Raw genomic sequence first — 21724 nt, forward strand, 5'->3', positions numbered from 1 at the left:
CATTGACCTTATCATGCTATTACTCAAGTGTTTCCATCAATTCCCCAGTCCCCAACATTTTCTAGTATATGGTTACATGAATAGATTACACATTGGTTAGAAAACTTATTTCTACATAAGCTACATGGCTACCACCAAATTTTTAAAATACCCTTATTCTTGACCATTATTTGCTTCATCAATAACCCTTCCCCTTGTCCTTAAGAACATATGCTTTTAACTGTCATTGCTCTACAGTGGTCTAGCATTTTTCTAGCTTCCATTGTTTAATATTGTGTTTAGGGTCACTCCAGATTGCTAAAGTATATTTTCCAGTAACCCTTTTAGGAAGGGGACACAAAAATAAAGTCTTTGAACACTTCAATATCAAAAAATGTCTTTGTTTTACCTTCAACATTGAATGCCAGTTCGACAGGGCATAGAATTATAGGCTTAAAGTCTTCTTCCTGTAGCACTCGAATGATGTTGGCCCATTTGTTTCTAGCATCCATTTGTCCTACCTTTCCAAAACTCAATTTTTTTTTATAAAATAGAATGCTGATAAAACTAAAATTTTAGACTGTTTACTGACCACAAAGGTCAGGAAGGCTGAGAGATTTAAGTTCACTTTTTTATATCTTTATTTAAATGCCTTGATTACAAATATGATTGTAGTTGAGTTTCAGTCATGTAAAAAAAACTCCCCCTTCACCAGTGCAATATGGCCATTACTAATGTCCCAAATATCCTTCCTCCCCACCCCACCCAACCCCGCCTGTACTCTACTCTAGACAGGCTTTCTAGTTCCCTCATTCATTCACATTGTTATGATAGTTCTCAGTGTTGTTATTTCTCTAACTACACTCCACTCTTTGTGGTGAGCTTCATGTCGTGAGCTGGAACTTCCAGCCCTCCTCTCTTTTGTCTCAGAATTATTGCAAAAATGTCTTTTATTTTTCTTAAAACCAAAGATGAGGGAGACTATTCTGCATCTCTCTCTCTCTCTGGCTTATTTCACTCTGCATAATAGATTCCATGTACAGGGGCCGGGCGGTGGCGCTGGAGGTAAGGTGCCTGCCTTACCTGCGCTAGCCTAGGAGACGGACCGCGGTTCGATCCCCCGGCGTCCCATATGGTCCCCCAAGCCAGGAGCGACTTCTGAGCGCATAGCCAGGAGTAACCCCTGAGCGTTACCGGGTGTGGCCCAAAAACCAAAAAAAAAAAAAAAAAAATAGATTCCATGTACATCCATGTATAGGAAAACTTCATGACTTCATCTCTCCTGATGGCTGCATAATATTCCATTTTGTATATGTACCACAGTCTCTTTAGCCATTCATCTGTTGAAAGGCATCTTGGTTGTTTCCAGAGTCTGGCTATGGTAAATAGTGATGCAATGAATATAGGTGGAAGAAAGGGATTTTTGTATTGTATTTTTGTGTTCCTACCTAGGATATGTTCCTAGTAGAGGTATAGCTGGATCGTATGGGAGCTCAACTTCCAATTTTTGGAGGAATCTCCATATCGTTTTCCATAATGTTTGGAGTAGACTGCATTCCTACTAGCAGTGAATAAGAGTTTCTTTCTCTCCACATCCCCACCAGCACTGCTTGTTCTCATTCTTTGTGATGTGTGCCAATCTCAGTGGCATCAAATGGTACCTCAGAGATGTTTTGATTTGCATATCCCTGATGATTAGTGATGTGGAGCATTTTTTTCATGTGCTTTTAGGCCATTTGCATTTCTTTTTTGAAAAAGTGTTCATTTTTTTCCCCACATTTTGATGGGATTAGATTTTTTCTTATAAAGTTCTGTCAGTGCTTTGTATATTTTGGATATTAGCCCCTTATTTGGTGGGTAATTGGTGAATAGTTTCTCCCACTCCGTGGATGGCTCTGGTGTCCTGGACACTATTTCCTTTAAGGTGAAGAAGCTTCTCATCTTAATATATTCCCATCTTTTTATCTCTGCTTCTATTTGTTTGGAGAGTGTTGTTTTCCCCTTAAAGATGCCTTTAGTTTCAATGTCATGGAGTGTTTCACCTATGTGTTGTTCTATATACCTTAAGGTTTTAGGTCTGATATCAAGGTCTTTAATCCATTTTGATTTTACCCTTGTACATGGTGTTAGCTGTGAGTCTGAGTTTGCATTTTTTCAAGTGGCTAATCAGTTGTGCCAACACCCCTTGTTGAAGAGACTTTCTCTGCTCCATTTAGAATTTCATGCTCCTTTATCAAAAATTAGGTTATTGTATGTCTGGGGAACATTCTCTGAGTTCTCTCTCTCTCTCTCTCTCTCTCTCTCTCTTTTTTTTTTTTTTGGTTTTTGGGCCACACCCGGCAGTGCTCAGGGATTACTCCTGGCTGTCTGCTCAGAAATACCTCCTGCCAGGCACGGGGGACCATATGGGACACCAGGATTCGAACTAACCACCTTTGGTCCTGAATCGGCTGCTTGCAAGGCAAACGCTGCTGTGCTGTCTCTCAGGGCCCATTCTCTGAGTTCTCAAGCCTATTCTACTGATCTGAGGTTCTGTTTTTATTCAATACCAAGCTGATTGGATAACTATTGCTTTGTAATACAGTTTATAGTTGGGGAAAGTAATATCTCCCACATTCCTTTTCCCAAGGAGTGCTTTAGCTATTTGAGAATATTATTATTCCAAATTAATTTCAGAAGTTTTTGATCCACTTCTCTGAAGAATGTCATGTGTATCTATAAAGGGATTGCATTAAACCTGTACACTGCTTTGCTGAGTATTGCCATTTTAATGATGTCAGTCCTGCCATTCCATGAGCAGGGTATGTGTTTCCATTTCCACATGTCTCAAATTCAATGTTTAAGTCAATACCTATGTGGAAAGGATCCAGCCAGAGAGGGTCGAGACCAGCAGCACAAAGTGAGAGAAGAAAGAGCTAAGTCAAATTTTTAATAGAAGCCTTCATAAAGTGTTATTTTAAAACAGTCCTTTTCTGAATTAATGGAATGTTACCAAATTTTTAATTAATTTAATGTATGCCTGAATTTTCTTTTTGTGATGGCTACAGTTAAATTTTCTGAAAGTGAAAAGTCGGAATATTTACATGTGAATTCAGTAAGTGCTAGCAATTAGAAATACAGTATGAGTTATGTATGATATAAATTGCATCTGACTTTAATAGTAATATATTAAGATTAATAAAAGAAAGTTATGAAACATTATTAATGAACTAAGTCTCCAACAGTTGTTATAAACCAATGAGTGGTTATGAAAAAATAGAATGCAGGTAAATTTCTGGGCCACTAACACTTTTCTGGATGTAGTTTCTCTAGTATCTGTCTTAATTTGCTAGACCTCAGGGAACCTTGCTGAAAACCTTCTTACCAAAATAGAAATAAAGACATTCTTATAATTCTCAGGATCAAAATGCAAAATAGAAAAAATGCAAAAGAGGCAAAACTATATATTGAAGGTTTTATAATTATATTTTCTTACTTTAAGTAGGACAAATAAGTTTGGAGTTATCTTATTAATGGATATAAATATTGGTAACAATCAAAATTAACCCTTATATTTTGTTATCTGTAGAATTTGTGCAGCTATTGTGGCTCTCTCTTGGCTCTATGCTCAAAGATTACTCTTGATAGAACTCCGTGGACCAACTTTCAGTTTACACTCTGCTTTACCCAAAGAGTATTTGATCCCTGTAATCTGTTCGTTGAATTTTTCAAGCATTAGTCAACTCAGATTAAACAATATAGGGAAAGATGAGACAAGAAAGTATGATGTTTATGAAAGTTCTGAAGAAAATCAAAGTAAATTCATTGGAACTAAAATTTAACCAGGTTTTAGACAAAGGTATACTATCCCATGATAGGTGAATCTACTTAACCACATAAAATTATTCCTTTTTACTTACAGCATCTAGGTTTTCATTAGGACCCGAAGTGAAAGTAGACCCACAGAATTTTGAAACTCGCCTCTTGGCAATATATAGAATGTCCCATATGGGGGGTAGTTTAGGAGAAAGCCTATAAAACAGTTCTGCAAAGGTAAATGGAGTTATTCAGTATGAGTTCTTTTCTATCTGGATACTATAGGAGGGAGTGGTCCACATGTACACCTATAATATATATTCTCAACTGTCTACTTTATAGAATCCCATATTTCCTCTGAGATATTATTCTCTCTCTGCTTGTTTCCTCATAATCACTAAATATAACTTCAATACTTAACCTTAAAATTCCACCTGAATGTATTTTTTATGAGGCTAGGCAATAGATTTGTAAAGCCTGGTTAAGAACTCAGGACTGAATTTTATGCTGATGATTTTTGTGGTTGCACTATATATCTAATATTAATCTTTTATCTTATGAGTTTAGTTCAACAAAATTTTTGCATTAAGTTGGATGTCTTTTAGTTTTAATTCATATTATTTTAGCTGTGCAAAACCTTTTTAGTTTGATTAAATATCAATTGTTGGTGTTTGGATTATGTACACAAAACCCATAATTAACCATACTTTAAATCACAGTTCTTTAGCTAATAAAAAAATAAAATAGAAAGAATTCAAGACTGGCTTTCTTTTCCTCACTACAGCCTTGGTTCCTGGCTCCTCAAGCTTGCCAGGTGATCTCCTAAGAGGGATCACTTCCTAGATGAGGCAGAATAAGTTTAACCTAGGTTCAGTTTTAATTCTACTGATGGTCTGATGACACAGAAGATCTGAACCCGTACCAAGCTCATGGTAAGTGCTCATGGCAGACTCTTATGAGTCCTAGATTTCCCCAGCCAATTCCCTTGATGATCAAGGTTGCTAGAGAATTAATCAGTAGACCTTACTTTCAAGACTTCTACTTCTCTCCCCAAAGTTCATACAAGTCACCTGCAATGAAATCATATAACTAAGAAATGTTTCAAAAGTAAAATAATGAAAGGAATAATTTATAAGATAAAATAAGCCACTATTACCCTTTTATTTTTAGTAAAAATCTTTTGGGAACTATTGTGAAATGAGATTAGAACTGGACCTTTATGGACATTGAACTATAATTTTACAAATTTTTCTATAACCGAGTACCTGAAAACTTGAAATATTTTACCTTTAGTAATGACAAATGGACTATTACATTAGAAAAAATATTTGAGAAGGGAAGATTATTCTAAATTTTCTTTTTTTATTTATAATATCTTTATTTAAGCATCTTGACTACAAATATGACTGTGATTAGGTTTCAGTCATGTAAAGAACACCCTCCTTCACCAGTGCAACATTCCCACCACCAATGTCCCAAATTTCCCTCCATCCTACCCCACCCCCACCTGTACTCTAGACAGGCTTTCCAGTTCCCTCATTCATTCACATGGTTATGGTAGTTCTCAGTGTAGTTATTTCTATAACTGCACTCACTACTCTTTGTGGTGAGCTTCATGAAGTGAGCTGGAAGTTCCAGCCCTCCTCTCATTGTCTCTGAGGATTGTTGCAAAAATGAATTTTATTTTTCTTAAAACCCATAGATGAGTGAGACAATTCTGCATCTCTCTCTCCCTCTGACTTATTTCACTCAGCATGATAGATTCCATGTACATCCATGTATAGGAAAATTTCATGACTTCATCTCTCCTGATGGCTGCATAATATTCCATTGTATATATGTACCACAATTTCTTTAGCCATTCGTCTTGTGAAGGGCATCTTGGTTGTTTCCAGAGTCTGGCTGTTGTGAATAGTGCTGCAATAAATATAGGTGTGAGGAAGGGGTTTTTGTATTGTATTCTTGTGTTCTTAGGGCATATACCTAGGAGTGGAATAGCTGGGTTGAAATGGAGCTCAATTTCCAGTTTCTGGAGGAATCTCCATATGGCATTCCATAGAGGTTGTACTAGACAGCATTTCCACCAGCAGTGGATAAGAGTTTCTTTCTCTCCACATCCCCACCAGCACTGATTGTTCTCGTTCTTTGTGAGGTGTGCCAATCTCTGTGGTGTGAGATGGTATCTCATCATTGTTTTGATTTGCATCTCCCTGATGATTAGTGATGAGGAGCATTTTTTCATGTGCCTTTTGGCCATTTGTATTTCTTTTTCATCAAAGTGTCTGTTCATTTCTTCTCCCCATTTTTTGATGGGATTAGATTTTTTTTGTAAAATTCTGTCAGTGCCCTGTATATTTTGGATATTAGCCCCTTTTCTGATGGGTATTGGGTAAATAGTTTCTCCCACTCAGTGGGTGGCTCTTGTATCCTGGGCACTATTTCTTTTGAGGTGCAGAAGCTTCTCAGCTTAATGTATTCCCATCTGTTGATCTCTGCTTCCACTTGTTTGGAAAGTGAAGTTTCCTCCTTATACAAACATAAAATGGATTAAAGACCTTGATATCAGACCTGATACCATAAGGTATATAGAACAACAGGTAGGTAAAACACTTCATTCTGAATTTTCTGGGTGAGTGCAACGTTAATATTAACAAGTGTTCTTATATGAAAAGAAGGATGCAAGAATAGAGATAAATGTTGGAGGCAGATATACAATTAGCCAGAGAATATATTAGCATTTAGAATCTTATAAAATAAGAAAATGTCTTTTCTCAAGTATTTTATAAGTAATGCACATTTATGATAGTGTCATAAGATTAATTTTAGACCTCTTATCCCTGAAATAACTAAAATATAATAAATTCATGTTATTATAAGCTACTGTTTTAATGTCATTAGTGCATACAATAGTATAAAAACCTTGAAGAAAACTTGACTAGATAATTCATACATTTCTTAATTAATTTTAAATTGAAGATCAACATAAAACTAAGTACAATTGCTGAATCAAACAAAATCACCTTCAGGTTTCACATTTAGACCACTGGTGGTTATTATTTGCCTATTATCAGTTTTTGTAGAACATAACTAACAATTAATGAGTATAGACTTTATCTTTTCTCATGAAATATGTACCCAAATACTCTTCTTTATGATTGACTGTATTACATATGCTTTCTTTATTTACTAAAGGAAAACTGAAAATTTCCATTTCTCAGTCAAATATTTTCATTTAAATAATCTTCACAAAATTTAGGACCTGGATTAACCTAAAAATTGTCCACATAATTACTTTTTTAAAATTAAAGTGCCATTTAATTGAGGCTTCATATGTAATACTGAATAATAAGCTGTCTGGACTTTAAGTATCTTGGTCATAGTTACAGGATTAGGTGCTTAAATGTAAGTCTACATGTATCTGTAGAAATGAGTATACTGGGTATTGGGTTGCAAGTGGTAATGAAGAAGATAGATAAACTATTATTTGTAGAATGTTGGAGGTTTGTTTTGCTGCTATTGTTTTCCTTCTTCTCCTTTACCCCTTTCCCTTATTTCTCTTCATGCTATGCTTAGCTTTTCTTTGTTCATCTATTTCTCTTTGATTAGATTGCTTTAAAATTAATTCTATAATAAAGTACTTTTTAAAAAAATTAATATTTTTATTTAAGCATCATTATTACAAACATGTTTGTAGTTTGGTTTCAGTCATAAAAATAACACCCCACTTCACCAGTGCACCATTCCCACCACCAGTGCCGCCCCCCCATGTCCTTCCTCCCCCCACCCCCTTTCTATATTTGAAACAGGCATATGAATTTCTAATGTCTTTTCTGAGAGGAAGTTCAAGCTTCCTAACTCATCTTCAAAGTTTCCTGTAATAATATCCAGCCTCCCTGACTCAATTAAAATTTTCTTATGATGTACAGAATTGTTTCTATAGACATCACTTACAGTGGTAAACTGAGTCAATCATAGAGAAGAAAGAAGAAACAGTAATGTAGGCCCGGAGAGATAGCACAGTGGCATTTGCCTTGCAAGCAACTGATCCAGGACCAAAGGTGGTTGGTTCGAATCCTGGTGTCCCATATGGTCCCCCGTGCCTGCCAGGAGCTATTTCTGAGCAGACAGCCAGGAGTAACCCCTGAGCATAGCCGGGTGTGGCCCAAAAACAAACAAACAAAAAAAAACCAAGAAAAACAAAAACAAAATAACAGTAATGCTTCTTGTTCCTAATCCCATCATAGCCAACATAAGGCTGATATTGTATAATGGCATTATTTTAAGTTCTACAAAAATCTATGAAGACCAGCATTTTCTTTTTTTTTTTTTTTTTTTTTTGGTTTTTGGGCCACACCCGTTTGACGCTCAGGGGTTACTCCTGGCTATGTGCTCAGAAATCGCCCCTGGCTTGGGGGGACCATATGGGACGCCGGGGGATCGAACCGCGGTCCTTCCTTGGCTAGCGCTTGCAAGGCAGACACCTTACCTCCAGCGCCACCTACCCGGCCCCAAAGACCAGCATTTTCGATGCTTTTATCAAATCACTAAATTCAGCAGAAAATTATATAACTGAACTTCTTAGAAATCATTAGTCCACTACCCTTTTCTACTTTTGCTGACTTCCTCTGCCAATCTTTTAAAAAATCAACCTTTGTTTTAGAGTAAGATAGTCCTACCTTAGTATCAAAAAGAAGTTCTGCCATATTTTCTGGTTACTCACTTCTAAATAAAATTATTTATTTTTCTCTCAACAACTCTCTTATTTTTTTTTTTTTTTGGTTTTGGGTTCATGCCCAGTAATGCTCAGGGGTTACTCCTGGCTCTATGCTCAGAAATTGCTCCTAGCAGGCTCAAGGGACCATATGGGATGTCAGGATTCTAACCACCAACTTTATGCACACAAGGCAAATGCATTACCTCCATGCTATCTCTTCGGCCCCCAACTCTTATTTCTTGAATATTAACTTTTACCTTTAAGTATAGAGCAAGTGAAACTTGGACTGGGTAATAATTCTGTTTATTTTTTTATTCCTCTAATAGAACTATCCAGAAGAAAAGAGGATATCAGAAGATATACATGATATATCTATATTAGGAGAATAGGAATATTCAATTATGGAGACTTTAAAGCTGACAATGCTATCTAAAGGCAGGTGGAAAGTAGTGGGAATATTAGTGATGTGATTTATTTCAGGTTCTTCTAAATTATCGAGAAGCCTAGAAACCTATAATGTAAATGTTAATTAAAAGTCATTAGATTATATGATATTCCAGATCAACCAATAAGTGGAAGAAAGAAAATGCACTCCTTTTCCTTTGTTCTAATCAAAACCTCCAAGTATTGGATAGTGTTCAATCGTATTGAGGTACACAATCTACTTTAAAAAGTTTACCCATTCAGGGACTGGAGAGATAGCATGGAGGTAAGGTGTTTGCCTTTCATGTAGGATGTCATCGGTTCGAATCCCGGCATCCCATATGGTCCCCCGTGCCTGCCAGGAGCAATTTCTGAGCCTGGAGCCAGGAATAACCCCTGAGCACTGCCAGGTGTGACCCAAAAACCACAAAAAAAAAGTTCACCCATTCAAATGAAAAAATGGAGCAAGGAAAGCCTCTTACTAGTGGTGTTGACACAACTGGTTAGCCACTTGCAAAAAAAAGTGAACCCAGCCCCATGTAATAAGATGCACAAAGATCAAATCCAAATGGTGTAAAGACCTTGATATCAGGCCTGAAACCATAAAGTATATAGAACAACATGTAGGTAAAACACTCTATGACATTGAGACTAAAGGCATCTTCAAGGAGGAAATAGCACTCTCCAAACAAGTGGAAGCAGAAATAAACAAAATAAAATTAATAAAATATTAAGCTAAGAAACTTCTTGCACATCAAAGAAAATAGTGCCTAAGATACAAAAGCCACACACAGAATGGGAGAGACTATTCACCAAATACCCATCAGATTAGGGGTTAGTATCCAAAATATACAAAGTACTGACAGAACTTATATAAAACAAAAACATGTAGCCCCATCAAAAAATTGGGAGAAGAAATGAAAAAACACTTCCTCAAAGAAGAAATACAAATGGCCAAAAGATACATGAAAATATGCTCCACATCACTAATCATCAGGGAGATGCAAATCAAAATAATGATGAGATACCACCTCACACCACAGAGACTGACACACATCACACAGAACAAGAACAATCATTGTTGGCGGGGATGTGGAGAGAAAGAAACTCTTATTCATTGCTGGTGGGAATGCCACCTAGTCCAGCCTTTATGGAAAAATATGGATATTCCTCAAAAACTGGACATTGAGCTCCCATTTGATCCAGCTATACCACTCCTAGGGATATGTCCTAGGAACACAAAAATACAATTCAAAAATCCCTTCCTCACACCTATATTCATTGTAGTGCTTTTTACAATAGCCAGGCTCTGGAAACAACAGAGATGCCCTTCAATAGATGAATGGCCAAAGAGACTGTGTCCATACAATGGAATATTATGCATCCATCAGGAGAGATAAATGTATGAAAGTTTTTTATATGTGGATGTAGAGAAAATTTATTATGCTGAGTGAAATAAGTCAGAGAGACAGAAGGAGAGAGATAGAATAGTTTCACTTATACATGGTTTTTAAGAAAATAGAAGACATTATTGTAATAAGGCCCAGAGACAATAGTGTTAAGGGCTGGAAGAGCCAGAAGGACCAGCTCACAATTTGAAGCTCACCACAAAAAGTGATGAATGCTGTCAGGGAAATAACTACACGAACCACAAGCATGACAATGTTAAAGAATGAGAGTAGAATGACTGTCTCAAATACAGGTAGGGGTGGGGAAGAAGGGGGCATTGGTGGTTGGAATGTTGCACTGGTGAAGAGGGGTTCTGTTTATGACTGAAACCCAGTTACAATCATGCTTGTAATCATGGTGACTAAATAAATATTTTTTACATTAAAAAAGCCACCCACAGAATGGGAAAAACAAAACAAAAAATAAACAACAAATGAAAATCATATTCTGATACAACTTCAGGGAAACTCTTAGAAATAATGCTTTATCTAAGGTTTTTATTTGTTATTTTTTGTTTTTTGTTTGTTTGTTTTTGGGTTTTGGTTTCTGGGCCACATCGGTGACTCTCAGTGTTTACTCCTGGCTATGTGCTCAGAAATTGATCCTGGCTTGGGGGACCATATGGGAAGCCAGGGGATTGAAACCAGGTCTGTCCTGGGTCAGCCATATGCAAGGCAAATGTCCTACCACTGCATCATTGCTCCGGCCTCTAATCTAAGCTTTTTTTAACCACTCAAGTTGATTTATAAAATTAACCATCACAATATTAATTCCAATTTTTAAACACAACCAGTTTTGAAGGTTCAATTCTGTACAATGTTTACAATCAACCTTTACCAGATTTTAGGCTTCCTTATATCTCATAAATACAAATGATGGTTGCCTCCAATTTCTTCCAATCTTGCAATAGTGAGCCAGACTGTGGTGTCTGTAACAACTTTACTTAAATTTGCATTGTTTCTCTCTTATTTTTATTTTTACCTTAAGTAAAATATTTAACCTCAGTATAGTCCCCATTTTGTGCAGTTTTAAGTGGGAATTAAAATTATATCCCAAGAATACTTTAGAAGAAAGATATAAAAATATAACATCATTTCTTAGCATAATATCTAACACATAGAAGACCTCCACAAGCACTATTTCTTAATAGTTGAATAAAATTACATGGTTCAAATATATCATTCTATACTTGTATGTAGAACAAGCATTTATGCATTTTTCATAAATAAGAAAATAGGAACTTCATGGAAGATAGTCAACATTACCTAAACTCTAGCAAAAATTAAACTATAAATAATTTTGGGGCTGGAGTGATAGTACAGCAGTAGTAGCACATGGCCAATTCAAGAGGGACCTTGTTTCGATCCTTGGCATCCCATATGGCCCCCGAGCCAGGTGCAATTTCTGAGCTCATAGCCAGAAGTAACCCAAGTGTCACAGGGTGTGGCCAAAAACGAATATATATAATATATGTATGTATGTATATATATTATATATGTATGCATGTATATATATTATATGTATATATATGTACATGTATATATATATACATACATACATACATATATAATAGTCTTGTTTATTTGCTTTTATGCATTTAGTTACAGAAACAGTACATTCAACCATGAATGAACTTCACTGATTAAGGAGTCTTGCATATAGAAATATTCTAGAAATACAAAGTGTAGCATTCATGGATCTATTGCTTCTAATCATGAGACTACAATAAAGGTGATAGGATAAAACAAAGTTTTCATCTCTGGTTACAACTTGCAAGAGAAAAATAAGGAACTATTTTTAATAGAAAACCATAATTAAAAGTTATGAGATAAAATTAAGAAAATAAAATAGCAAGTTCATAATAGGGCTCCACTATGAGGTATTTAAATTTAATAGTGTTTTTTGAATAATGTCAGATTCTCGCGTGGTAGCTTTAAAAAGTGTATACAAATGGATACATAAACAAATGACTTTAGAATATGCAATTAAACTAGTATGTCTTTTAAGCCAAGATTCCAGTTTGCAACTGCTCACTTAGAACTGGAGTGGCAAAACAAAAACAAAAACAAAAACGAAAACAAAAAAACCTCCTATTTGTCTGGGAATGTGAAGGTTCCCTTTTTTTCGTAACTTCCAAGGGCAATGGAAAAGTACGCTTTCATCATATTCTTAAAAAAAATAAAAAACAGCCTATTCTTCTTTAATTAGATTTGTCTATATTATGATCTATTTTTGAATTAAAGCGTCACATTAGGAAGCTAATTTACCCAACAAAATGCTACCTTTAACCACTGCAAATACTTTGTTTAGACCTTCAGAGATATAAGTAGAGAAATAGAAAACATGTCCATATTAATTTTTATTTCCCACATTGCTAGAAAGACACATCTAATAAAGTCATTCAGAAATGTATGTCCTAGGAAACATTGGAAATGGGAAAGGTTACACTGTTTTTCTGCTATTAGTTTCTTGATAGTATCAAATTACTTGGAGCTCACAGTTTTAAGGTTTTACATTAGACAGGCTGCTGCTGTAAACCAAAAGTTAATCACAGGAATATATTTGGCCAATAAAACAAACACAGTCTTTGTCATACAATTATTAATGCCAGTAACAATTTGTAATATAAAAAATTGTCTTTTCTATGGGCTTTTCCCATTTATACAATAACAAGAACTTCACTGCTGATATTTATTCTAAAAAAAAAACATAAACAGGCATGCATACTCACACAATCAGCCCATTATGGTCTTTTGCTGATAGCTACCAAATACATCATGACGACTAAATAGAATTTTATAAGTAAAGAGTGTTAAAATATGATTCATAATATAATAAGAAAAATTATAATGGAAAATGCTATTGTAGGAATTTGGAGAACTTATAGCAGCACTGACAATTCTATTACACTCCACCAGTTAGTAAGAAAATACACAAATAACTCATGAAAATGCTTCTGAAATTCTTTTAGCTCTTACATTTTCAGTGAGTATCATGTCACTGATTCATTGATTCTGATAGCCTGACCAACTCCTAGCTAACCCTATTAGCATATATTATAGCATGATTTTGCATTTCTAAAAGAGATGTATCAATATGTAAGTCTGTACAGAGGACTTTAAAATATATGACAAAAATTATTGTAAATATATTTGTGTTATGACTCCTTTTATAATGCCAAAATAACAAATATTTTTCATAATAGAATTTAATCTATTTTTTGAAAACCAATTTTTTTTTCTGATTTTTAGCCACACCCGGTGATGTTCAGGGTAACTCCTGGCTATGCCCTCAGAATCACTCCTGGGTTGGGGGACCATATGAAAAGCCGGGGATTGAACCTAGGTCTGTCCTGGGTCAGCTGTGTGTAAGCAAATGCCCTCGTTATAGCTCCAGCCCCTAACAAATTGGTTCTTATTTTGCCTTTTCCCATTGCATACACAATTATGGAGAATTTTCACATTGCAGAAAACAAATGTTTGTTACTCATCAGTCTATAAATTACTATCCTTCAAGCAGTCCCCCTAACCTAAATGTTCAAATAATTATAGCATTGGTATCTTATGAGAAACCTTTGTGGTGTATTTTCACTAAGTTTCCAGCTTGAATAATTTGCTGAATGAACTTTTAATTCTACCATTTTAATTCCACCATTGCTACTGTATTTTTCCTCTTCTTTTGGTAAAACTCTCAATTCTTTCCAGGCAACTAATAAAGTAAGTACAAAGATTCTTGAGTTGAGCTATAACTACTGTATCTATTGTTCAAGCTTAGTGCAGTGTCTGTTACGAGGTCAATATCTACTAAATGTAAACAATTACATTTTTAGGACTTTTCCAAATCCACTACTTCTGCTAAAAAATCTGGTTGACCAATGTTTTTAAGGTTTTCCAATTTCTAACTTATTCAACCTCAATGACAATAGACATTCAAGATATTTATTCAGAAAACACATGAACAAATAGGTTTTTTACAGAACGAGTTTAACTGACATAATCCCTGTCCTTTCAGAGCAGTGTCAATGACTTTTCTTAATAAAAGTTTTCATTTAATTCAGCTAATATTATGTAACAAATAGCTCTCATTAGCTACCCACACATTTTCACATTTTGTATTTCACATTTCATATACCTTAATAAATTACCAGGCATATTCTAGCACTTATTCAATACAGACTTAAAATGTCTATAAATCAAACTTCAAAGAATGTCTTCGCTGTTTTTATTTACTGGTTGTATAAAGGTTACACCCCAATTTGCTGGCTTGTGTTTTCTGATGCTGAATGGTTCTTTAAGTCATTATCCTATGCTTGGTTGCCATGCTGTGTTAAAGATGGAGAATAATAGACTTAGGATGTTAGATATGAGACAATCTTAAAAATTGGATAGCAGTTCTAACAGCAGTATTACTACATTCACCCTCCTAAATTTGAGCAAACCTATTAAATTAGGAAGAATCCTTTAATCAATTTATCTTAGTTGGCCTTTATGTTGATAGAAAATAGATATTAGATTGTGCAATGATGTATTTTTCCCAAATCAGTTGATAATAGGACTTGGCATACAATCTCAAAGTCTAGTAATATTTCCCTATTGTCTAAAGGAGGAGAAGTGGAGAAACAGAAATAAAAAGAGAATAAATGAAAAGGAGAAGCGGGAAAAAGGATATAAAGAGATAAATTAAAAGGAGAAAGTATATCAAAGTTTGTGATTAAAACATTTTAATGAATAATCATATTTATTTTATGCCAATAAATTGTTTTGTTTATTATATTTGACATAGTCTATCATATGCAATTGTGAAGATTAAATAAATGAAAATAAAAAACTCATTATGTCTGTGTAATCATAAATAATTGTACAAGTGTTCAATAAATACTCTAATGAATAGCAAGATAAAGTGAGTTATTATAAAAGCACCATAATTTACAGGCTATAATTATTAGAAAATTATTGATCTTAACACCAAAATAGGCCATTAAAATCAATGATTAAATAACTTGTTTTTAAACTAAAACACTGAGTTTAAGTGATAACATTTTATTTTTTAATTTTATTTAAACATAGTGCTTTACAAAGTTGTTCATAATACTGTTTCAGACATTTAATGTCCCAGCATCAATGCCTACACCAGTATAAACTTCCCTTCACCATTTTCTCAAGTTTTCCACACACCTCCTAAGTTTGCTCCCTTGACAAGAACAAAATAACTTCCTTTATATTGCTTGTTGCAACAAAATTTTAAGTGGAATTATCAAAAAGTACTTCAGGAAAGAAAACTTGTAAAAATTATTATATGTCACAATGGGGGCTTTAAAGTGAATCTGAGGCTTCACTGCACAGTTTGTTGCAGTTGGACCTAGGGGGCATCTATGCTATGTCCCCATCTAATTTTTTGTGCTCCTCCTAAAGTGTCATTATAGTGAAATTTAGAGATGTGCTGTAGCACCCTTATGCTGCCATGGAGCTCCAGGATCTGTTGAACTGGGATAATTTGCCACTTCTCAAAGAGATAACCTGCGTTTTTAGCCTGAACACCAGGATAACTGTAACTTTCATCAACATGGCATCTCTTCTGAAATAGTTTAGGAGCTACATAGTTTATATGGAGGAGTTTGTGAACTGTTGGGTGTGATTGCTGATGTTCCTGACAGGTCTGTTTGAGTTGGGTTACCAACCCCCACACCAAGAAGGCTTCAGAGTTTGCAGCCTGTAGACCTGTGTACCTGAGAGTTTCATCAGTTTGGTGTCTCTTCCATTATTAGTCATCAAGCAATGAAGCTGAAAATAGAATGGCACTGGCTTTGGGATGTGGCTTTGACCTAGGCCCCCACCCACTCCTCAGAGGACCCCCATTGTTTTTTAGCCCTAAAAATTTGTATACCATAAATTTCATAGACTTAGCCTGGTATGTCTTCAGAGATGTAACAATATTATTTATGTACTCTTTTACTGTTTGACTTTTGGATGATTCCTGGCAGACTCTGAGAACCATATGTAATTCAGGAGATTGAACCTATATCAACTACCTGCAAGATAGGAATATCAGACACTGTCTTAATGCTCTTTCCCTTATTTACTTATTTCAATTTGGGAGTGATAACTAGTATTTCTGAGTATATTTCAACCTCTGTGTAAGAGTCAACTTTGTGATTTGAAGTGTTTATAATCATATTGTTTTACCTCAGAAATTATGCCAAATGCTTGCCAGAAGCAGGACACAACTTTATATCGAAAGCATCTTAATCTGTATTTATCTTAATCATCAGGTTGTTATTTTGATGTTTTTTTTCCTTAATGAGAATAGTCCAGAAATAAAAAATAAAATCTACATAAATGATCTAGATAATTGAGCTTTGAACTCTATAAAAACTTTGATCTTTTTCCTAACCATATCTTCATAAAAGAACATTTTATGATCACCAACTGTAACACAGATACACTGGGAAGGAACAAAGATAACAGTCTGAGTATTCACTGTACTTAAAACTTAAACATGGGGTGAATAATAGATTTTGCCTCTCCCATTTTTCTTCTTTCCTTTCCATATTTTTCATTGTAAAATATTAATATATGTGCCAAGATCATTCTTAACAAGAAGAAAAAAGTCCCTAGACTTCCATAGCTAGTTACATGTCTTATACATGCTTTGTCTTAAATGAATAGGCAATATGTGTTATGCTAAAAGTTTTCTGCCCTCCTTTTATTGGAAAGAATGTTCCATAGTATTATGCTAGCAAATTGCTCATTGGTTAGGATCATTGACAAGTTAGATAAAATATAATAATAAATTCATTTTGGTGACTTGATACAAGGGCTTACACTTTAATTATAATGACACTTAGTTGCATATAGTCCCTTAAAATCTTTACTTAGAGTTTCATTTTTTCTATACAAACACTGGGATAATAATATGTATCCGTTGAACTGGGTAAAAAAATGACACATTGACACATTAATGATACAATATTAGTCTTAAATATTGTTATTTATAGTTACTGAGTAAGTATTGGAGAAAGAATATAATTTTTGATGTCATGGGCCAATTTGAATAGTGTTTGGCATAAATTAATTTTAATTCCTTACTTTTCAAATCATTAAAGTCTGACTTTTCTCATAGTCTAAAAGAAACAATCCCTTAAAAGACTTAGAAAAACTTTTCCTTGAAAAAAAAAAAGATTAATGCAAACCTCCCCCATTCATTTTTCTCTCATCTTTGTCAACATCTCTGCCTTTATCTCTGTTAATTTTGTCTTGCTGGCCTAGGCTAATGCTACAAGACATTTAGTTGTGCTAATTAAAAACACCAGACAAGCAAGATGCTTAATAAAGTTTCTGTCAATGACAGTCTCCAGTTTTAAGCAGTTAACTTATTTAAGAGTTTTTAACTGACTGATCCATAAAGTTCCCGGTAAACAGTTTGGTGCTGGAACATAACTAATGGAAGTAGAAAGTCCAGTGGTTTCTAGGCTTTCTGCATATGAAGGAGCTATGGGAAGGGGAAGACAAATAAGGTATAAAATTCCTTACACTAGTGACAGATGATTTGAGCAAGGGTTTCTTGACAATATAGGAAAATGAAGAACAGTATCACAGATATGTAGAAAAGTATCTGTTATAATTTACAGTGGTTAATTTGGATAATAGAATAGTACTACCTAGATTGGAAATTTCTTGTAGACTGGGCTAATTTCTGGTATTATTTGGTGGTATGGGTTTTTAGAGACAGCATGTTGGGATGTTAATGAAAAAAAATATGGATCTTCAAGGTCCTGAAATTAAGAAACATAATGTTCTCAAAGACCACTGAATTTTTTTAGTCCATACAATGTACATGACCTAGATTTTAGGGCATGATAATAGAACCATTATATACAAGACACATGCTGAGATCACTAGGAGCAGATGTTATGCTGAATTGCCAGATAACTTGTCACTAAGAATATTATAAATGAAAAACAAGGGAGAGATTTGGTCCCTTTCTTCATAGTTCCCCAATAGTGCAAATTTAGGCAAAGGGACAGGGCACAAGCAAGCCTGGGTTGAATTGAAACGTATTTTGAATGTTCTAAATCATGAGATTTTTCTTGCTTTGGGCATTATATTTAGACACTACATTTTAGTACTTAAATATATGAACTAAAATGACAAATATACTATTTATAAGACTGTATTGGCTATAAGAAGAAAGTCTAAAATTCAACAAACAAAAATGTCTAGGTGTCAATAAAAACAACTGGGTCAAAATCCCAGAGCAAAGTTCAAGTGTTCTCTATATTGATATATAACATACCAAAACATGAGTTTATGTTTATTTGGGGTTAGAAATATAATATTTACAAAGATTTTGTTTCTTATCCAAGAGTTTTTTTTTTTTTTTTGGTTTTTGGGCCACACCCTGTGACGCTCAGGGGTTACTCCTGGCTATGCGCTCAGAGGTTGCTCCTGGCTTCTTGGGGGACCATATGGGACGCCGGGGGATCGAACCGCGGTCTGTCCTAGGCTAGCGCAGGCAAGGCAGGCACCTTACCTCCAGAGCCACCGCCCGGCCCCTCTTATCCAAGAGTTTTAAGGAGGATGAATCTCCATCCACATTATTCTTGCATGCCAACAATTCTAGATCTAACATATTAGTTGTAGGACTAGGCAAATTTATTTACCTTTTTGGATCCCCAGTTCCTCACATGAAAGTGAGGAATAATAATGGTAACATCATATCATGTTGATATAAAGATTATTAAATCAATTTTACTATGTTTCAATTTAGTCCAGTGTTGAACATTAGATAGATAGATAGATAGATAGATAGATAGATAGATAGATAGATAGATAGATAGATAGATAGATAGACAGACAGACAGAGAGAGTACAGTATAAAATTAGTGGAACTATTTCATTTTTTTTATATCTTGTGTCAGGGGTGTTTAGGCTACATCTAACTGTGTTTATGGATTACTCCTTCCTGCATTTGTAATCAGAGATCACTCTTTGTAGTGCTTATGGGACCATATTATGGAACAGATACTAAATCAGCATAAGCCTCATGCAAGGCAACTACCTAAATTCCTGTATTCTCTGGCCCAGAATTTGTTCTTAGGGCACCATTGTAATGTAATGAGGAAGAAGACAGTAGTGAATCCTAATTCACAGCAGTTCTATTCACATTAAACAGAATCTATAAACAATCCAAGTGCTTGAGAACAGATGAATGGATAAATAAACTATGGTACATATGCATAATGGGATACTACAAAGCTGTTAGGAAAAATTAAGTCATGGAATTGCTTATACATGGTTAGATATGGAGAGTATTATGCTGTGTGAAATAAGTCAAAGGAAGAGTTATAGACTTAAAATGATCATACTCATTTGTGAGATTAAAAAACAGATAGTAAGATAATAACACTAAAAGGTAATAGAGACTAGGGTAAAGAAGACTGAACCATAAAGGCAACATGGGAATTCAGTTAGGACTGAGAAGAGATCACTATGAAAATAATAGCTTGAAATGGTCACTATGTGCTCGCTTCGGCAGCACATATACTAAAATTGGAACGATACAGAGAAGATTAGAATGGCCCCTGCGCAAGGATGACATGCAAATTCGTGAAGCGTTCATATTTTTTTTCACGGTTTTTAAATTAAGATAATATAAAGGGCAAAAAAAAAAAAAGGTCACTATGAGCAAGAACTGAAATGTGGTAAAGTTATATGCATGATACCCTTTCAGTAACAATTTTACAAAGCTTAATATCTAAAAAGAACAAAAGGAAGAGAGAAAGTCAGAGAGATAAGAAAATTATCAATCATAGGGGCAGGTAAGAAAGAGAGTAGGAGGGATATTAGTGGCAGTAAATGTGCAGTGGTGAAAGATTGGTTGTTGGACATTCTATGTCTGAAATTCAGTCATAAATAACTGTATCTCACCATGATTCAATTTTTAAGTGTTTTTTAAAAAAGAAATATAGTAGTGAAAAGAACAAAAGCACACTGAGCTCAAACTTCTGCTTTCTGAAGATTTTGATCCAGAACTTTTCCTGGTTCCCTATCTGTTCTTAATTTTATGGTTTTTGTTTGTTTGCTCTCATGGTTTCTTACATGCAAAGCATACACACTAACAATAATTTATATCCCAGGTCATAATTCTCATTTTAATAATGCTTTTCCTTTTCTCTCCTTTATAAATTTCTTTATTTCTTAATCTCTCCTCCTTTGCCTCTTCTCCCCTTTTCTTCCTATCCTTCTTTTTCTCCTCCTCTCCTCTTTTCCTTTTTATCTTCTTCTTACTCCTTTTCTCCTTCTTATTTAAAGGAGCTTTTTAAAGACTTACCCTCTTGCTTTTTTGGAGATGTGACATCTGTGTTTGTGTTCTTTGTAGTTCTGAAGCATGCCATACTATGGATTAGTGTGGGGCTACATTCAGTGGTGCTCAGAGTTTATAGCCTATTATTAAAAGGACTCCATAGGCTCTGGAGACCTTAGTGTTCTTAGGTTTGGAATTGGGCAGGTTAAAAGGCAAGGTCCTCAATCATGCAAGATCTCTTGTTCCAAAACATGTAAGTCTCAGAGTTAGCTGAATTGAATAATTATTAGTCCTTTCTAGTGACATTCATGCCCTGATCCAGTTTATACTTTTCATGGTAGTAAAATGCACTTTACTCCCATTTCTATCTTACTGTTCCACGCTCATTCCGAAAATCATACATTATGGCATAAGCAAACTAATAGAATAAATGATAAAATGAATTACAGTATCAATAATTATTCATATTAATTAGATGAATAAAATATTGACAGTTAAAGTAAAATCTCACCTTCTGTATTTGTACACAGGAAAAAAGACAATAACAAGTTTAGCTGTAATATATGACATATTTATCAGTTTTTATGCTTAACTTGACAGCTAAAAACTGTTTTGATAAGAATTTATACCCACTGAAAGATTTATAAAATTGGAACTATTGTCAAAATATACAATATTTAATCATTTATTTTTATGGTCATTTGATTGATCAGATTAAGGCTGCCATTTAAAAAATAATGTCATAGGTCTGAAGCAGTTGGAAGTATTAAAAAAGATGAGAAAAATAGAAGCATAATCTTGTACTGTGATGTCTAGGAAGCAGCACAACCTAATGGAAATGAGCTTTGAGGCAACATAAAGGATATAACAACAATAAGGAAAAAATTTGTTTTGTGTTCCACACCTCAATGTCATATTTGATCTAACCACTGCCATTTTAATCAGTAACATATACCAATGGGTATAGTATGTTGTGAATCAAATAATCAGTGGCCTACTACTCTCAAATACAATATATAATTTAGAATGAGCAATTTTAATGTACTTTCTTGAGCCATAATT

The 21724-nt window shown here is 34.6% G+C and overlaps 1 non-coding gene across 1 annotated transcript; it reads left to right on the top strand.

The window, feature by feature from the left end:
• Positions 1 to 19878: 19878 nt before the first annotated feature.
• On the top strand, positions 19879 to 19985 carry LOC126019692 (U6 spliceosomal RNA). The gene has a single exon (XR_007499321.1). It is a non-coding gene; the product is annotated as a U6 spliceosomal RNA (small nuclear RNA).
• Positions 19986 to 21724: the final 1739 nt, after the last annotated feature.

The sequence above is a fragment of the Suncus etruscus genome, chromosome 9, assembly GCF_024139225.1.
Source record: "Suncus etruscus isolate mSunEtr1 chromosome 9, mSunEtr1.pri.cur, whole genome shotgun sequence".
In the NCBI taxonomy this organism is placed as follows: Eukaryota; Metazoa; Chordata; class Mammalia; order Eulipotyphla; family Soricidae; genus Suncus; species Suncus etruscus.